The 15,758-nt window shown below is 51.2% G+C and overlaps 1 protein-coding gene and 1 long non-coding RNA gene across 4 annotated transcripts in view; both read right to left on the bottom strand.

The window, feature by feature from the left end:
- PTPRE (protein tyrosine phosphatase receptor type E) overlaps positions 1-15,758 on the bottom strand; it is a 177,120-nt gene that overhangs the window by 65,150 nt on the left and 96,212 nt on the right. The window lies entirely within an intron of this gene.
- On the bottom strand, positions 9,157-15,583 carry LOC116554138. The gene is made up of 2 exons (XR_004270070.1): positions 12,621-15,583; positions 9,157-12,571 (listed from the first exon to the last, which is right to left on the bottom strand). It is a non-coding gene; the product is annotated as an uncharacterized LOC116554138 (long non-coding RNA).

Below are 15,758 nucleotides of genomic sequence, written 5' to 3'. Positions count from 1 at the left end.
TCTTTCTTTCTTTCCTTCCTTCCTTCCCCCTTCCCCCTTCCCTCCCCACTCCCCTCCCCTCTCTCTCCGTCTCTCTTTCCCTTCCTTCCTTCCTTCCTTTCTTTCTCTTTCTCTGTCTTTCTTTCTCTTTTCTTTTCTATAGAATTTCACTCTTGTTGCCCAGGCTGGAGTGAAATGGCATGATCTCCTCTCGCTGCAACCTCTGCCTCCCAGGTTCAAGTGATTCTCCTGCCTCAGCCTCCCAAGTAGCTGGGATTACAGGAGCCTGCCACCATGCCCAGCTAATTTTTGTATTTTTAGGAGAGATGGGGTTTTGCCACATTGGCCAGGATGGTCACCAACTCCTGACCTCAGGTGATCCACCCACCTGGGCCTCCCAAAGTGCTGGGATTACAGGTGTGAGCCTGGCCAGTAAAGACACTTTCAATGTGGTAATCAGGTCACGACCACTTCTTCTACCTTGTGACTTTTATTTGACTTTATCTGGGCTGTGACAGAAAATCAAGTTGTCACATCCTTCAAACAGGATCTATAAATAAACCAATACTTCCATTACCACTTCCAGGGAAGATGCAGTGATAGGACAATAAACTATTGATGAGCAATAACTGAATGCATACTCTAGGACTGGTCCTGAAAATTGGGGCTGACTGTACCAGAAGTCAAAGTCTGGAATAGGAATGTAGGATGGCCTTCAAAGTCAAAGAGGCTGACCCTCCAGCCCGTAAGCAGCTTCGTGGGAAGCATGTGGTGAGAGACACGGCCAGAAACTTAAAACTGCAAGATTGTTTTTACTGTGCCTTTTTGCCTTTCTTCCCACCTTCATAGCAGGCACCTGTGGTCCTGTGACAGGCTGTGGTGAGACTCGGGGTCACAGTCCCACAGCAGGAGCTCTCTCTGAGCGACTGGCAAGTGAGTGGAACAGGAGGTGGGAAATTTCATGAGCTTTCATTGGCTTGGGGGCATTCCATGCTTCGGAGGCAAAGGACAGCAGTTTCACCTGCTCGCGAGGATTCCGATTGTGCTGATTCTGGGTAGAGACTGCGTTCTCTGAGCCCTCACACCCTGGGGAGTGTGGCGGTGTCCTGAGGGCCTGGATGCAGAAGTCAACCTGATGCTGCAAAATTGTACTTCAGCGTCCGTTAAATCCAATCCCGCTCATTTCAGTGAACATCCCCAATCATGCAGGGCTTTGCTCAATGCTAAGGAGGCTCACAGGACGTCGGGGGCACATCCCTGCCCCCAGGAGATCACAATCCCTTCAGTGGCAACACCTGGAGAACATCCTCTGCCACTTCAGATGCAGGGTCTGGCCTGATGTGCAAAATCCTCTCTAGTCGAGTTTACTCCCATCCCACCTGAAAAACAGACACTCCACCCACAGGGCTGAGTTACAGCTAAACCACCCCTATCAAATCACGCCGTGACCTCCAAATTCCATTCCCCACAACGAGGCCCCACGCTGGAAACCCAGTCTCTCAGGTTGCAGCGGGTGGCAGTACTGTGAGCACATCTGGGTTAGAGCTTGTTTTGGGGGGGCTCTGGATGATACCATTGCTGGGACAGCAAGAGGGCAGCGGGCAGAAGAGTAAGGACCAGCATCTCCCGGCGGGACTGCCCAGAGAAACCAGAAGCTACCGGCCAGTTCGTTAATGTCAAAACCAAGCTGTCTTCCTTTTCTTTTTTTTTTTTTTTTTTTTTTTTTGAGACGGAGTTTCGCTCTTGTTACCCAGGTTGGAGTGCAATGGCGCGATCTCGGCTCACTGCAACCTCCGCCTCCTGGGTTCAGGCAATTCTCCTGCCTCAGCCTCCTGAGTAGCTGGGATTACAGGCACGTGCCACCATGCCCAGCTAATTTTTTGTAGTTTTAGTAGAGATGGGGTTTCACCATGTTGACCAGGATGGTCTCGATCTCTTGACCTCGTGATCCACCCGCCTCGGCCTCCCAAAGTGCTGGGATTACAGGCTTGAGCCACCGCGCCCGGCCCCTTTTCTTTTTAAAAAATATAAACCAAGAAGAGAATATGTCCAGGTTTGTCTAGTTACTCTTGTTCTAAATCCCAAATATCGAGCCACGGGAAGACTTAGCAGTTGTTTGGGTTTTTTTTTTTTTTTTGTTGGAATATCCTGAAATGGGTTTCTGGTGTTGGAAACCAAATAACAACCATTCAGTGAAAAACTGATTATATTTGTAACCTGATCATATATCTGAAGTCAGAGTCATAATATTAATAAGCAAATCAAAGTCAAGTAAATGGATTTGTGTTAGTGCAAGAGGTATCACTTGAGCCAGGAACAGAGTTAGAGCTTTTCTGATGGACAATGCGCATCTCATTTACATCCATGTGTACGACACTGGGCTGCTGACATTCTGACACTTTCATAAGAAGGTCCACCGTGGAAAAGCGTGGGCTTATTATTTATTCTTGCTTTGAGGACAATTACTCTGCCTCCGATCTGACAATCATGCCACAGCCCTGTGTCCAGTGTGTATTTGCACACACACACATGTACACACACATGTACACACACACATACACACACTCACAGCCTCCAGCCTCTGGCAAAGCCTTTGAGGAGTCCAGGGAACAAATCTCGACCAACCTGAGGGACTATGGGCATTTTTCTGAGAACATAATAGCAATCACTGTCCAGAGACCACTGCTCTGGGCTTGGGCAAAGCCAGGCTGTCTATCCCAACCATCCTCACTGCCCAGATGAGAGGGGCAGGGGTCCTCTGGGAGAGGCACTGTGGGTGCTGTGTAGCCTGCACCTCTCAAAGGACCCTGCTTGGCCCCCTCTCCCATCCCGCATCCCACTCACAGCCTGGCTTCAGGCTCAGCTCCCGGCCTGACAGAGGCCTGGGCACAACCCCAACACACATGGTGGATGCTCAAGGCAGCTGATGAACCTGTGCTTACATGAATGAATGAATGAATGAATGAATGAATGGACAGGCTGACACAGGACACACCACCAGGGAGCCCCGAAATGGCAAACCCATGTTTAGGGTCCCCACTCCCTTCGAGCCATCTCTGGCTACTCAAGGCAGATCCCATAAAGGACCCTGGACTCTGAGTATTCTGGAGAAACAAGAAAAGCCTGGAGCTGTGTCCAGTCCTGACTGCTCCTTTCCCAGAGTTCTAGGCCTCTTGGAGGCTGAGGCCATGCTGGGGTAAGAGGAAGACGGTGGTCCCGCAAAAGCAGCACGGCGTGGAGACCATCTGAGCGCTGGGTGCCAGACTACACAATCCACATGCATTTTCTTGTTTCGTCCTCACAACCTTATGAGGCAGAAACTGCCATCTGCACTCCCCCAGCTGGGGAAACTGAGGCTTGGAAAGGCTAAGCAATGGGCCCAAGTCATGCAGCGAGCAAGGGGCAGGGCCTGGATTGGAAGTCAGGCCTCTCCGCTTCCAAAGTCCTAATGGAACTGCTGCATGATCCTGTCTGGGCTGGGAGGGGAGAAGGGGCCCAGGGACCAGGGGAGACCCCAAAGCCTGGGGTGAAAAGATGCAACCTCGGCTTCTGACCTATTTGAGTCCTTGATTTGAATGTGGTGTCTCCCTAGTGCAGTGTGCACATTAGTCATTTGTCTAGAAATGTGCTGAAACACTATGTATCTGTGTGTCTATGTGTGTGTGTGTGTGTGCTGTGTGTGTGCTGTGTGTGTCTGTGTGTATGTGCTGAGTGTGTGTGTGTGCTGAGTCTGTGTGTCTCTATGTGTGTGCTGTGTGTGTCTATGTGTAGGTGTGTGTGTCTATGTATGCGTGTGCTGAGTGTGTGTGTGCTGGGTGTGTGTGTATGTGTATGTGTGCTGAGTGTGTGTGTGCTAAGTGTGTGTGTATGCTGAGTGTGTGTGTGTGAGAGAGAGAGGGACAGAGAGAGTATGAGAGATGGGACTGGAGTGGCTTGGCAGATGTGAGAGCCCAGGGCTCAGCACTCCCTGCCAGGCTGAGAAGCCCCTGTTTTCTGTCTGTCTTGGGTTTCAACTCTTGAGGTCTCCCTAGGGGGCTGGTCTGGGAGCAGCTTTAGGCTTCAGCAGAGGAGAGTGAGGCTCCCTGGTCGCAGAGGAGGCAGAGGCTGTGGGGAGGCGGCCTCTCCCTCCGAGTCCCTCTCAGCCCTGCTCCACTGGGAGCAGCGGCTGGTGGGGGCCGCAGCCAACACCGCCTCCTGCTCTGGCAATAGCCGGAAACATCTGCACCGCTGAAGCCTCACGGAGATAGATTTTGGCTGGGTCAGTGAGACCTATTTTGATTGGACCACAAGACAGGAAATTTAAGAGTCAGGATGACACAGATCTGCAAGATGATGGTAATGTGTGTGAGATGCAGTTGGAGCTGCTGTGCGGATGTGGCCCATCCAGCCCCTGGGGGTCGGGTGCCTGTGGCCTGCATAGCCCGGAGCAGCATCCGGCAGCCAAGAGGGCACCTCTGGCCTAGCTGGAGTCAAGAAGGAATGTGGCCGTGTGCTTTAGATGTGAGGTTTCAGAGGACGCCGGGTCTCGGAAGTCACACTCACGCCCTCATCCCGAAGCTCCTACCGCCTCCAGAACATGCACCCCTCTCATTTGCTCTAGGAATTTCCACCCTCAGCCCGGGGCTGCTGGGCTCTGCAGGGCGGGCACTGGCCTGTTGTGGGTATGAGAAGCCTGGCGACTTTGTGCCAGACCCTCGCATATCACAGCCCCTGCAGGCTCCTGCCATGTACTCTCTTCCTCACCTGTCCCTGCCCACGGTGTGGAGCATGCAGGACGTCCTCTGAAGCCCGAGTGGGGGTCTAGGAAGGTCATCTTGTGGAGGAATGCCCAGTGGGTGCCTGAGCCAGGTGGAGGGACAAGGCCCACCCCCTCCTGTGCCACAGTCTCCAGCCTGCCCCCTCTAACTGCCCCCTGCAGCTTTCAGAGCAAAGCCTCTGTGCTTCTAAAAAGCCCCTATGCGCAGAGACTTTTTAGGGCAGTGCAGCTCTTCTGATACTACATTGGCAGGTCCTGGTCATCCTAAATCGTCCAAACCCACAGAATGTGGCCACTGAGGCTGAGTGTGACGTAGAGTATGGACTCCGGGCGACTGCAATGTCCCAGAGTGGGTCATCCATTGTACCAGATGTCCCGTCCCGGCTCAGGATGTTGACGGTGGGGGAGGCTGTGCCTGTGTGGGGAGGGAATATGGAAATTCTGTACCTTCCCCTCCGTTGGCTGTGACCCTGAAGCTACTCTAAGAAATGTCTATGAGAAAGAAAAATTCTCACCCCATCCTGCTGCCCTTTAAGTTGAACTCAGACTCCTCCTTGGGGCCAGCTGGGGTGGCAGCCCCACCTACCTCGCCTGCCCCCACCATGTGCCCATTGCCCCCTCCAGCAAGCGTGCCAGGCCTCTTACCTCCCATGTCTGTAACTCCCAGCTCTTAATGTTCAGGACGCCCACCTCACTTGCCCCACCAAACTCCTCTGATCCATTCCCCTCCGAGCCATGCCAACCTCTCCAGGGACTGGCACCTCTTGGCCACCTGGGTGATGTTCCCAGGCCACCGAACCGCCCTCTGTTTACTGCCATCAGCCTGGCCCATGCTGCTCACTGGACGCTGGGCTGTCTCCTCCTCCCGGCAGTCCGATCCCTCAGCTCTGCAGTCTGACTAGCATACAGCAGGTGCTCAATGCGTGTGCATGGCTAGGCCTGCCTCACACTTCCGGGTATGGGCCTCATCTTCCACCCACATATCCTAAACCCTTTCAAGGTAAAGGCAGAGTTGGGGGGACCTCACAGAACACCCGAGTATTCGCTGCATGGCAGGGAGCCACGGCAGGGCGGCACCGGTTCCGCTGCAGCCACAGGTCTCCCCGGCAGGAAGGCAGGAAGCTGTGACGCCTCAGCCACTCCGGGCTGAACAAGGCACATATGTTCCTCTCACCTTTGTGAAGAGGCAAGTCATACCAACAAAATGGTGGCATGTCTGGGGCCCCTGGGTGGGCAGCAATTTGGTGGGATGAGACCTTTCTGCCTGTCCCTGGGGTCCCCTCTGAGCTGTGCCAACCTCTCCAGGGACAAACACCTCTTGGCCACCAGGGTGCTGTTCCCAGGCCACCAAACTGCCCTCTGCTCACCACCATCAGCCTGGTCCATGCTGTCCCCTGAACCCTGAGCTGTCTCCTCACCAGCCTGGACAACATAGCAAGACCCCATCTCTAAAAATATTAAACAAATACACATTGGCCAGGCCTGGTGGCACTGAACTAAAAACATAGACCATTTTCTTAGAGCAGTTTTAGCTTATCACCACATACATGCTGCTGGTGAGGGATGCCTCTCCACTTTGGGGTGAGGGGTCCCTAGCTAACATAAGGGTAAAAATTTACTGTGACAGAAGCTGCAAATCGGGGACCGCAGACTAAATGTGACCTACATCACTGGGTTTGACCTGTTCTGTGTTTCGAAAGTTTTAAATTTTTTGTAAAGGTATAATTATATAAAGTGCATGGACCTTAAGCCTATGGTGTGATGAGTTTGGGCAAATGTCTGCTGCAGACCCCCATACGGCCCACGCCCTGGTCCCGAGGGGGGACATCTGCCACTATCCTGGACGCCTCCTTCTTGTCCCTTTTCAGTCTACCAAAACTTCCCCTCCCACAGCCCCAGGATGCCCACACCATTCTAACCTCCACCTCCAGAGAAGATTTCTCTGTCTGTGCTTGAACTTCCTCTAAGTGGAACTGCGCAGCACACGCCCTATTGCTTCTCTAGTGTCACAGGCTCCGAGGCCCATCCGCGTTCTTGCATGCACTGCAGCCCATTCCTTTTGAGTGCAGGGCAGCACACAGTCAAGCGATTGTGCTGCCATCTGCTTTCCCACTCTCCCCTTTTCACTGATTATTTTTAGAGTCAGGGTGTTGCTCTGTCTCCCAAACTGGAGGGCAGTTGCAAGATCATATCTCACTGTAGCCTTGATTCCTGGGCCCAAGTGAGTAACTAGGACTACAGGCATGTGCCACCGATAATAATAATTTTTAATTATTATTTTTAGAGATAAGAGCTTGCTATGTTGCCCAGGTTGGTCTCGAACTCCTGAGCTGAAGCGAGTCTTCCGCCTTGGCCTCCTGAAGTGCTGGGATGACAGGTGTGAGTGACCAGGCCGGCCGCATTCTCCTCTTGATACGCATTTGAGTTGTTGCAGTTAGTTTGCTCTCATAAACAAAGCTGCTATGAACGCCTTGGTGCAGGTCATTTTGTGGACACGCTTTTTTCCTGTATATGGGGTCAGTTACCACAAGTGGAATTTCTGGGCTGGAGGAGGAAGTGTACATGCTTACAAAGGTTTTAAGTTAGTCTGAAGTATTTAAAACTGGGGGAGTCCGCATGAAAGTCTAGAGGTCTGTCTTCTTTTGGGAAGACCAGGTGTGGCCTGCACTCCTGTGTCACCTTCTGGGCTGATTGGTCCCTTAGCTTGCAGAGTGTCAGGGTGGACCTCATCCCATCCCATTCCTAGACATGTCACCTCCACTGCTCCTTCCTCCCAGACTGGGGCTGCAGTGCCACAAGTGGATCCCCGGCTGCAGGGTGTGGGTTTACAGTGGCTTGTCAAATGCAGAGGGCACCCCTGACCCCCCTCAGCACCCTCACTGGGAGCACCAACGAGCCAATTTGAAGTTGGGATTGAGACAGAGGAAGGGGGATTCCTGATTTATTTTTTTTCCTGACTCAACGCAACAAGTTTTAGTAAGTTCCAAGTGAAATGCTTCCTTTTCTAGGCCCCCACTATTCAAAGTTGTGGGAGGATTTTTAATTTGGTTCAGTCTTAATATGCTGCAGATACACAGATTTTAATCTTCTTTTATTAAAAATAAATCCACCCTCCTCGCCTGGGTCTCTTGTGTAAATATCTAATTAGGGCAGAAGCTTGGCCCGGCCCAACAGGGGTGTGTCGATGTCCCCCTCGACACATACGCCTCCCTTTGAAGAAACAGACTTCAAAGAATTGCCCCCATCTTCTGAAGAATGTTAATTGGGCCAAACAATGTGCATGCGTTATTTATAGCTGCTCCTCCGGTTATTTGGGAGACTGTTTGAGCCCAAATTGCAAGTAAGGAGAGAACGCTCCACATTTTCTAACTTAGAGAAGCTGCTTCACAGCCTCCTTGGACACCCCAGCCGTGAAGGGATGCACCCCCTGTGGGTGCCTGGAGGGGACTTGGGGGGCCAGGGCCCCTGCTAAAGCCCTGGTCCTCCTCAGACTTGCTAGGATGGTACATCTCCTGCTTTGCCAGCCAATCTGGAGGCGAGAGTAGTTTCCCACCAACCTCCAGCCTGAATGCTGCTGGATCCAATAACAAGGGACATCCCAGGCAGAGCCGACTGCAGATCGATCATGGACATTATGTGCTGAGTGATTTCACAGCCCCTTGTCTTACATTCAGCCAATCTGGGAAGGAGGACCAGAATCTTCTAGAACAGAGATGACCACGACGCAGAGAGGAAAGGCAATTTGGCCTGAGGCAAGAGAAGGGCAGTGGCAGGGGCACGTGGGGTCTTGTCTAAGTCTGCGGTAGCCCCCAGCACACACACATGCATGCATTCAACTACTTACTGGCACCTACTTTCGTTCACAGGTGAACACAACAAACACAGCCCTGCGTTTGGAAAACGTTCTCTACACACTGTCTTAGTCAGCTCAGGCTGCTGTAACGAAATATCTTAGATTGGGTGGCTTAAAAACAGCAGAAGCTTCTCACAGTTCTGGAAGCTGAGAGGTTCAGGATAAAAGCGCCAGCAGACATGGTGTCTGGGGAGGGCCCTCTGCCTGTTCAGGGACCTTTTTGCTGTGTCCTCAGCCAACAGACCTCCTGGAGCCTATTTGGTAAGGGCACTAATCCCATTCAAGAGGGCTCCACCTTCATGACCTGATCACCTCCCAATGCTCCGCCTCCTCAACCCAGCACTTTGGTGATCAGAATTCAATATATAAACCTGGGGGGGACACAGACATTCAGATCATAACACATCCCTCCTGTCTACCATGCGACCGTTTATAGGATTGCTTTCCTCAGCAGGTAGGTGCTGCTTCTTAAAGCTGCTGTGCATCAAACTCCTTTCTACCAGCAGCACGCAGTGGCGCTCAAAGATAGGATCCTGCCTCCATTCCTAGATCATCCCAACAAGTTTCCTAATAGAGATCCTCCCTGCTGTCTGTTCCGACCGCACACTTTGTGAGCTCCACTCACGACTTTGGAGAACATTTTCTTTGCCACCCTCAACCCAGCTAACCGATGAGTTTCCATTTGGTAAAGCTACACACTTGCGGTAATATAGTTTCAGGGTTATGTTTTTTCTTTATTGATGTTCTGTTGGTAAACTACAATCAACACTATGTAATTATAGAAAATTATAATGCAGCACAGCAGTAACCCAAAAAGCTCCCCTCTGGCAATATTATTAAGTAGATACTCTTCTCTTTAATAGAAGTTTCATGCCAATTTCATAACGTGGTTTGCTCTCACACTGGGAAGCATTATGGCGCTCGTGAATTTTTAAAGAAACACTGATTTTAGTGACCAGAAGCCATGAATAGAAATGTGTTTATTTGTTCAACAAATATTTACTGAGTGTCTTCGGGACACAGAGCCGGGAAGGAGGCCTTGTTTAATTAACAAGATTTGACAGCCTTGCTGCCTTCAGGGGACCTCTTCTCTAACTGGGTGACCACACTCCCCTGCAAAAGACTTCAGTGGGTTCAAGGCAGGGTTGTGGGGAGTGACTGGTGCCAACCACTGAACGTTTGCTGGACTCCTTGTATTTGTCATAGGTATCCTGAGTGCTGAATATGCCACTGGGGCTAGCCCCCATCTCTGCTCTTGTAAAGCTCCTGAGGACGGGAAATGATGCCTCGTCCATGACTAGCAAGGAGCAGGTGCACCTTAATGACTCCTGAGCTGAGCAGAAGCCCAGGAAGTCAACAGCTTAAGAACAACAGAAGCTTCTCACAGTTCTGGAAGCTGTCGGGACAAAGCTGATGGCATGGGCCTCTCTCCCAAGGCTGGGGTGCCTCGCTGCCATGGTGAGGAGCTTCATCTGGGGCTTCTCAGCAAAGCAAGGGTAGCACATAATGCTGAATGTTTACCAGCTCAGGCTCATGGGGAGGATGGGCCGGACCTCACAGGCACAGGGCAAGAAGTTTGGTTTACTGGCCGGGAAGTTGCTGTACTGTTGAGTGACCACAGGGTCAGAGCTAACCTGGAACATTTAACTGTCCTAAAATCACCTTTGAGTTTAAAATCACCCTTGAGAAGAGCCCCGACACAGAAGACAGGTGGACTTGGGTTCACACCTGAGCTCTCCATCTTGTTACCCCAGGCAAGTCACTTGTCTCTTAAAGGTTCTTCCCGCCTCTGATCTTGAGACAGTTTCCGCCTTTAGGACCAGTGAGGACACAGGTGGACTCTCTGGCCCAGGTTCCGCTCTGAGCTGGTGGGACGGGGACAGTGAGAGCCACATTCCAGGTGTTTAGGGCACTGCCTGTGAACTGGCACGTGTGAGGCACCCACAGTTGCTGAGCGCGGCTGGGCACCAGCCATGGTACCCTCCTGGGGCAGAGGGGAGAGCCCTAGGATGCCCACAGCCCAATCGGACAGACAGAGGAAGCATAGACAGGCGTGTCCTAAAAGAAAATTCTAGTGAAATGGTATTATAACTTCACATTTTATAGACTCAACTTAGCACCTGAATTTGAAAGCATTAGGGATCCAGGAGGGGCAGGTGGGGGAGGGCTGGGGGCGGGCAGGGCCCCCCCACGATTCCGCGCATGCGCCAGGCTTGAAGTTTGGGTGCTATGCCAGCAGTGACCAGCAGGTGGCGCCATCGGGAAGCCACAGGACTGTCCCCTGAGCACCTGCCTGGTGCGCCCAGGCCATGCTCAGAACATTCCTAACTCGCGCCTCCTCCAAGGTCTCCCAGTCACCCAACCAGCATCCTTCCAGGATCACTCTAGAAACGTAGCTTCTGGTCCCTGCACTCCCTTAAATAACCACTTCTCCAAAGCCCAGGCAAACATTTGCTCTGAAATAGTTTTTCCTCTCCATTCACTCACCGTGTTACAGTGATTGATTAGGAGCTAGCACTGTAAGTCATCTGGATTCCCAGTAGTCACCCTCACACCCCTGTCCCAGCTGGAATTTTACAATCTGCGGGTCTGTTATCTCTACCCTAGTCAACAAATTTAACACCCAAATGGAATTTCCTTGCCTGGAATGAGAAAGAGAAAATTACCCATCAAACAGTATGCCACGTTCAGGAAATTGGCTTTCTTCCCAAGGAATCGATTCTTCCATCCGTATTAAAATTAATTATTCTGGAGACTATAACTCAAAGTATGTACAAATGAAGTGTCGTGCTTAGGACAGGAGTGGCAATTCAAGAAGATGGGTGGCTCCTGGGACACGGACATTCTGCCTGCCTTCTGCTTAACGGATGGGTTCCCAGCTGTTTAAAAAACCAGGGTTTGATGTTTGTGGCTGGGGATCTAAAGTTGAGAGGGGAAGGAAGGAGGAGAGAGAAAAAGAGGCAGGGAGGCCTGGGCTGGGGACGGCATGATCTCTTCCCTGACATGGTGGTGACGGTATCTGTGCCCCGGCAAAGGGAGAAGCTCTTGTATTTATCAGGTGAGGAAGAATGTTCCCCAAACCCAGCCATTCTCTGCTGCCTTTAGCAAAGGCTGGGCACACCTCGACCACTGGGCTTCAGAGCCCCCGGGCTCTGCCATCTTCTGTGTGTGGGGGTACAAGTGTATACTTGGCCACCTGTAAAATGGGAAGCCATCTCTGGTGTGGGAACAGAGGGGCAATAACCCCCCCAGGGTATCCAGGCTGGAAGAGTTGGGGACAAATTGACCTGGTTTACGCCAGCAAAGGGCCTGGCACCCAGGGGCGGCCCAGAAGCACTTGAGAGATGAATGAGTGAGTGAATGAATGAATGACCCTCATCACTGTGGGATGTTTTATAAATCGGGTGACTGTACGCCCCAGTTTGCTCCGGACCAGCTCAGCTCACATTCATTGCTCAGTGTAATGATCAGTCTTGCCTGTGGACCTGGGCTCACACCTGGACTCTCTCTCATAAGGGTCAGGGCTTGGGCAGTGATTCATATGTCCCCCTGACTACTGGCTGTGGAGGGAGGCAGGTGAGGCCACCACACAGAAACAAGAGAGATTTTGTTGTCTTAATATGAAATCCGACTACAATAATGTGCTAAATAAATTTCCCCCATTTCACTGGTGATATTTAAACAATAAAGGAGTTGGGAAAGCCCGTGTTTTGCAACCTAAACGGCCCAATTCTTTTCGGCATCTCTCAAAGCATGGCCGTTCTCTTAGCAGTACAGACACTGGAAAGAGCCTGGGCCACAAGTTCAGGACGACCCGAGCTCCAGGCCACCAGTCATGTATAAAATGAGCCCAATAGTGACCTTGCTGCTCCTCGGGGGAAGCTCCGTAGGGAAGAAGCGTGCCCTTGGCACTGGCTGGCACACAGGGAGCTTTTGCAACTGTCAGCTCCGTGCCCTGAAGCAGGGGCCAAGGCGCACAGAACCTGCCGCACCCTTCAGCTCTCCCCGAGTTGTTCACGAATGCCAGAAAACATCTCTGATTTCTCAGGAAGTAATGGAACATCAAGCTCATCTGCTGTTGATGTTTGCCCTTTCTGGAATGTATATAAACACTTTAAACTATGTTGGCTCAAAGGCAACCAAATGAGAACGCAACAAAATCAATTTTATTTCTCTTATTATACACTGACGTTCCCAGGCAGGCGATGGAAATCTAAAGGGGACCGGCATTATCAGTTCCGAAGATGCAAATCTCCAGAAAGAGCAGGTCGCTGAACAGTGAGACCGCCTGGACGCTGCAGCTCATGGCTGCCAGGAGAAAAGGTGCTCCTGTGGTCTGTGGTGACGGCCAGCACCATGGTGCAGGTGACACTGTAGCCTTGAGCACTGAGTTTCCAAGCAGCCCCTGACGGACCAGGTGCCCTCCTGGTAAGATCTGCAGGGGACAAGGTAGCCCAGTCCCAGCCAGTAGAGACTCCTCTCTGTCGTTCTGTCACTTCCGGGGTTTAGCACTGGGCACTGAACTCACGCAGGTTTGTCGGTTGATGGGCTGGCTGCATTCATAACTGACGGGAGCAGGGCCCTCGCAGGATGAAGATGCAGGCCGGCTGCCTGGAGGCTGCGGCGCATTTGGCTGATGTGCTTCTGAGAAAGGGCCAGCAGCTCTGTGCTTCCTGTGCCTCTGCTCCTGCATCTCCCACTTCTCACATCCTTGACTCCACCGGCGTTAGTACAACAGGTTCTGGGAGGTTGTGACTTGCAGGAGTTGAGAAAGGCCAGGTGTGTCAGGCTTCTTCCCATACTGAAACCAAAGGCGGGATGCTCTACTAGCCGGGTTGGCTGTCTCCCAGGAAACGCACCCCCAACTCCAGAATCCCCTGACCTACTAGAATGAAGAGGACATGGATCAACCGGGTTGAGAAACCCAGCACTGGCTCTTTGACCTTATCCCTGGCTACTGAAATTTTTGCTAAGAATCTCTAAGACATCTCTTGATGGGAGGCTTTTTCAGGTCCAGAGAGAGCTCAGCATCCCAGGGGCTTTATCTCACCTTCCAAAACCTCCAGCAGGAAGCCAGAGGTGCAGCGTGAATGCCCTGAGGCTGCAAAGGCTCCTGAAGGAAGGGAGGGAGGGAGGGAGGGAGGGAGGAATGCAGGGAGGGAGGGTAGGAGGCAAGGAGGGAGGGAGGGGGATGAGGTCGGAGGAGCCAGCAGGGCTGCAGAGAGATGGTGGATGCACTGCCTCCCTTGGGCAGTTTTCCCTGGGGCATGTACCCTGGCCAGGGCACTCTGCAGGCTGGCATACGAGAGATGCCTTCTTCCTGGAGGAAGCTGACTACCACCCCCAATGCAACCTCTGTAAACAGCAGGGGTGATGAGAAGCTCGGAGTTCCATCCCTGAGTCGGTACTGGGATGTGGGAGGGTTTATTAATGTAGGAGCGAGGTGTGCGAGGCAGAAGGTGCCCCCTTATTTCAGAGACAATCATGTACAGAAGCCGAGCAAGTTGTGCAGATGAGCAAAAGTCAAGATGCAGATGCGGATCAGGACGTAATGTCTTCATGGCGGGAAAGCTCTGCAGAACACATCTGATCTCACAGCAGCTCTCTGAGACAGTACAAGGCTCTCACGTTGCCTGCCTTCCAGCTGTGCACACTGAAGATCAGAGAGGTTAAGCAACCTGCCCAAGGCTGCTCAGCTGGTAAAATGGCAGAGCCTGAATTCAAATCCCAGCCGGCTGAAAGCAACCAGACTTCATAAACCCCCATTTCCAGAGTCATAGCTCATGGGACCTGGGAATGATTCTGAAACATTGTAACAAGCATGGGGAGCAGGAGACCCTATCTAAACAGACAAACATCCCTTTTCAGGACATATGGACACACATTTTGTAAATTCCCAAAATCCATTGTAAATATTTACTTTATTTAACTCCTCCCCGGTCCAAATAATATCCACGGATTATTTTGGCACTAACAGAAGTTAACACTGTGTGGTTTATGGATTCTAAACATCTCCACTCAGAACCTCGTTTTATTTCTGTCCTACCTGGAAAAACCCTTGCGTCATTAAAATAGGTGCTTCATAAATATTTGTCCAAGGAGTGAACGAACTAGCCAAAAGGTTTATGAAAAAAGATTGGAGCCGAGCAGTATTTTTCCCCAACCAAGGTCTCTATAAACACTCAGCCACATCCCCTCAAATATTTATCAGTGTAGAGCCACAGAATTGTATGTCTTTTGATAGACAACCCCTTGCTTGGTTACTTTAAAAAAAGAGCGAGAGAAGAAACGTCAAAGTAAATAAATGTCACAGTCTGCTAGAAAATCAGGTAATAGGAAAATAGGAAACAGGCAGTGAGAATTTGAGCTTCTTCAATTGTGCTGAGAAATGTTCAGGTCAAATAAGAGTTGACCTGACTAGGAGCCGTGAAGTTGTACCTGAGCTGTATCAAACTCTGGTGTCGCTTTTAAACAAAGAGCACCCTTTTATTTGAACTTCAATGACAATGAGGAGGTTGGAAAGAGGAGAGAGAATGCTTGTATGGCAGAGCCATGACAGAAATACTTTTCTTCTGGTAAAAGAGTCTTTTGTGGGACTTGACACCATCTCTGGGGTACAGGAAAGGCCCCTTCATTTACCAGAACTATGCTTTCTCTATTCTCCTATCCTCCCACATGTTTATGGGTCTCCTTTCTGCTGTACCCCAGGTCTGGCAGAGTCAGGTAAACAAAGACAAAGGACATGATCCCTGCACTCAGCCATCCTCCAGCTCCACATGGTGAAGTTTTCAATAAAGACAACTCTGTATCAACATAGCACAAGCACAGTTTGATCCCTCATTTTTAGTTAGAAACCAAGTAAAACACAGTTCAGCAAGCATGAAAGACTGTAAACCTCCTAAACTCTATTTAGTTCCAACAGGAAACAGACCTAATTAAGCAATGATGTTCCTTCCCTCCCTCCCTCCCTCCCTCCCTTCCTTCCTTCCTTCCTTCCTTCCCTCCCTTTCTTTTTTCTTTCTTTCTTTTTTTGACAGAGTCTCACTTTGTCACCAGGCTGGAGTACAGTGGTGCGACCTCAGCTCACTGCAATCTCCGAGTCTCAGGTTCAAGCGATTCTCCTGCCTCAGCCTCCCCAGTAGCTGATACTGTAGGTGCGCACCACCACGC

The sequence above is a fragment of the Sapajus apella genome, unplaced genomic scaffold (genome assembly GCF_009761245.1).
Source record: "Sapajus apella isolate SASKATOON/1434 unplaced genomic scaffold, GSC_monkey_1.0 scaffold13, whole genome shotgun sequence".
NCBI classification, from domain to species: domain Eukaryota; kingdom Metazoa; phylum Chordata; class Mammalia; order Primates; family Cebidae; genus Sapajus; species Sapajus apella.
This window is presented reverse-complemented; position numbering and strand designations above follow the sequence as displayed.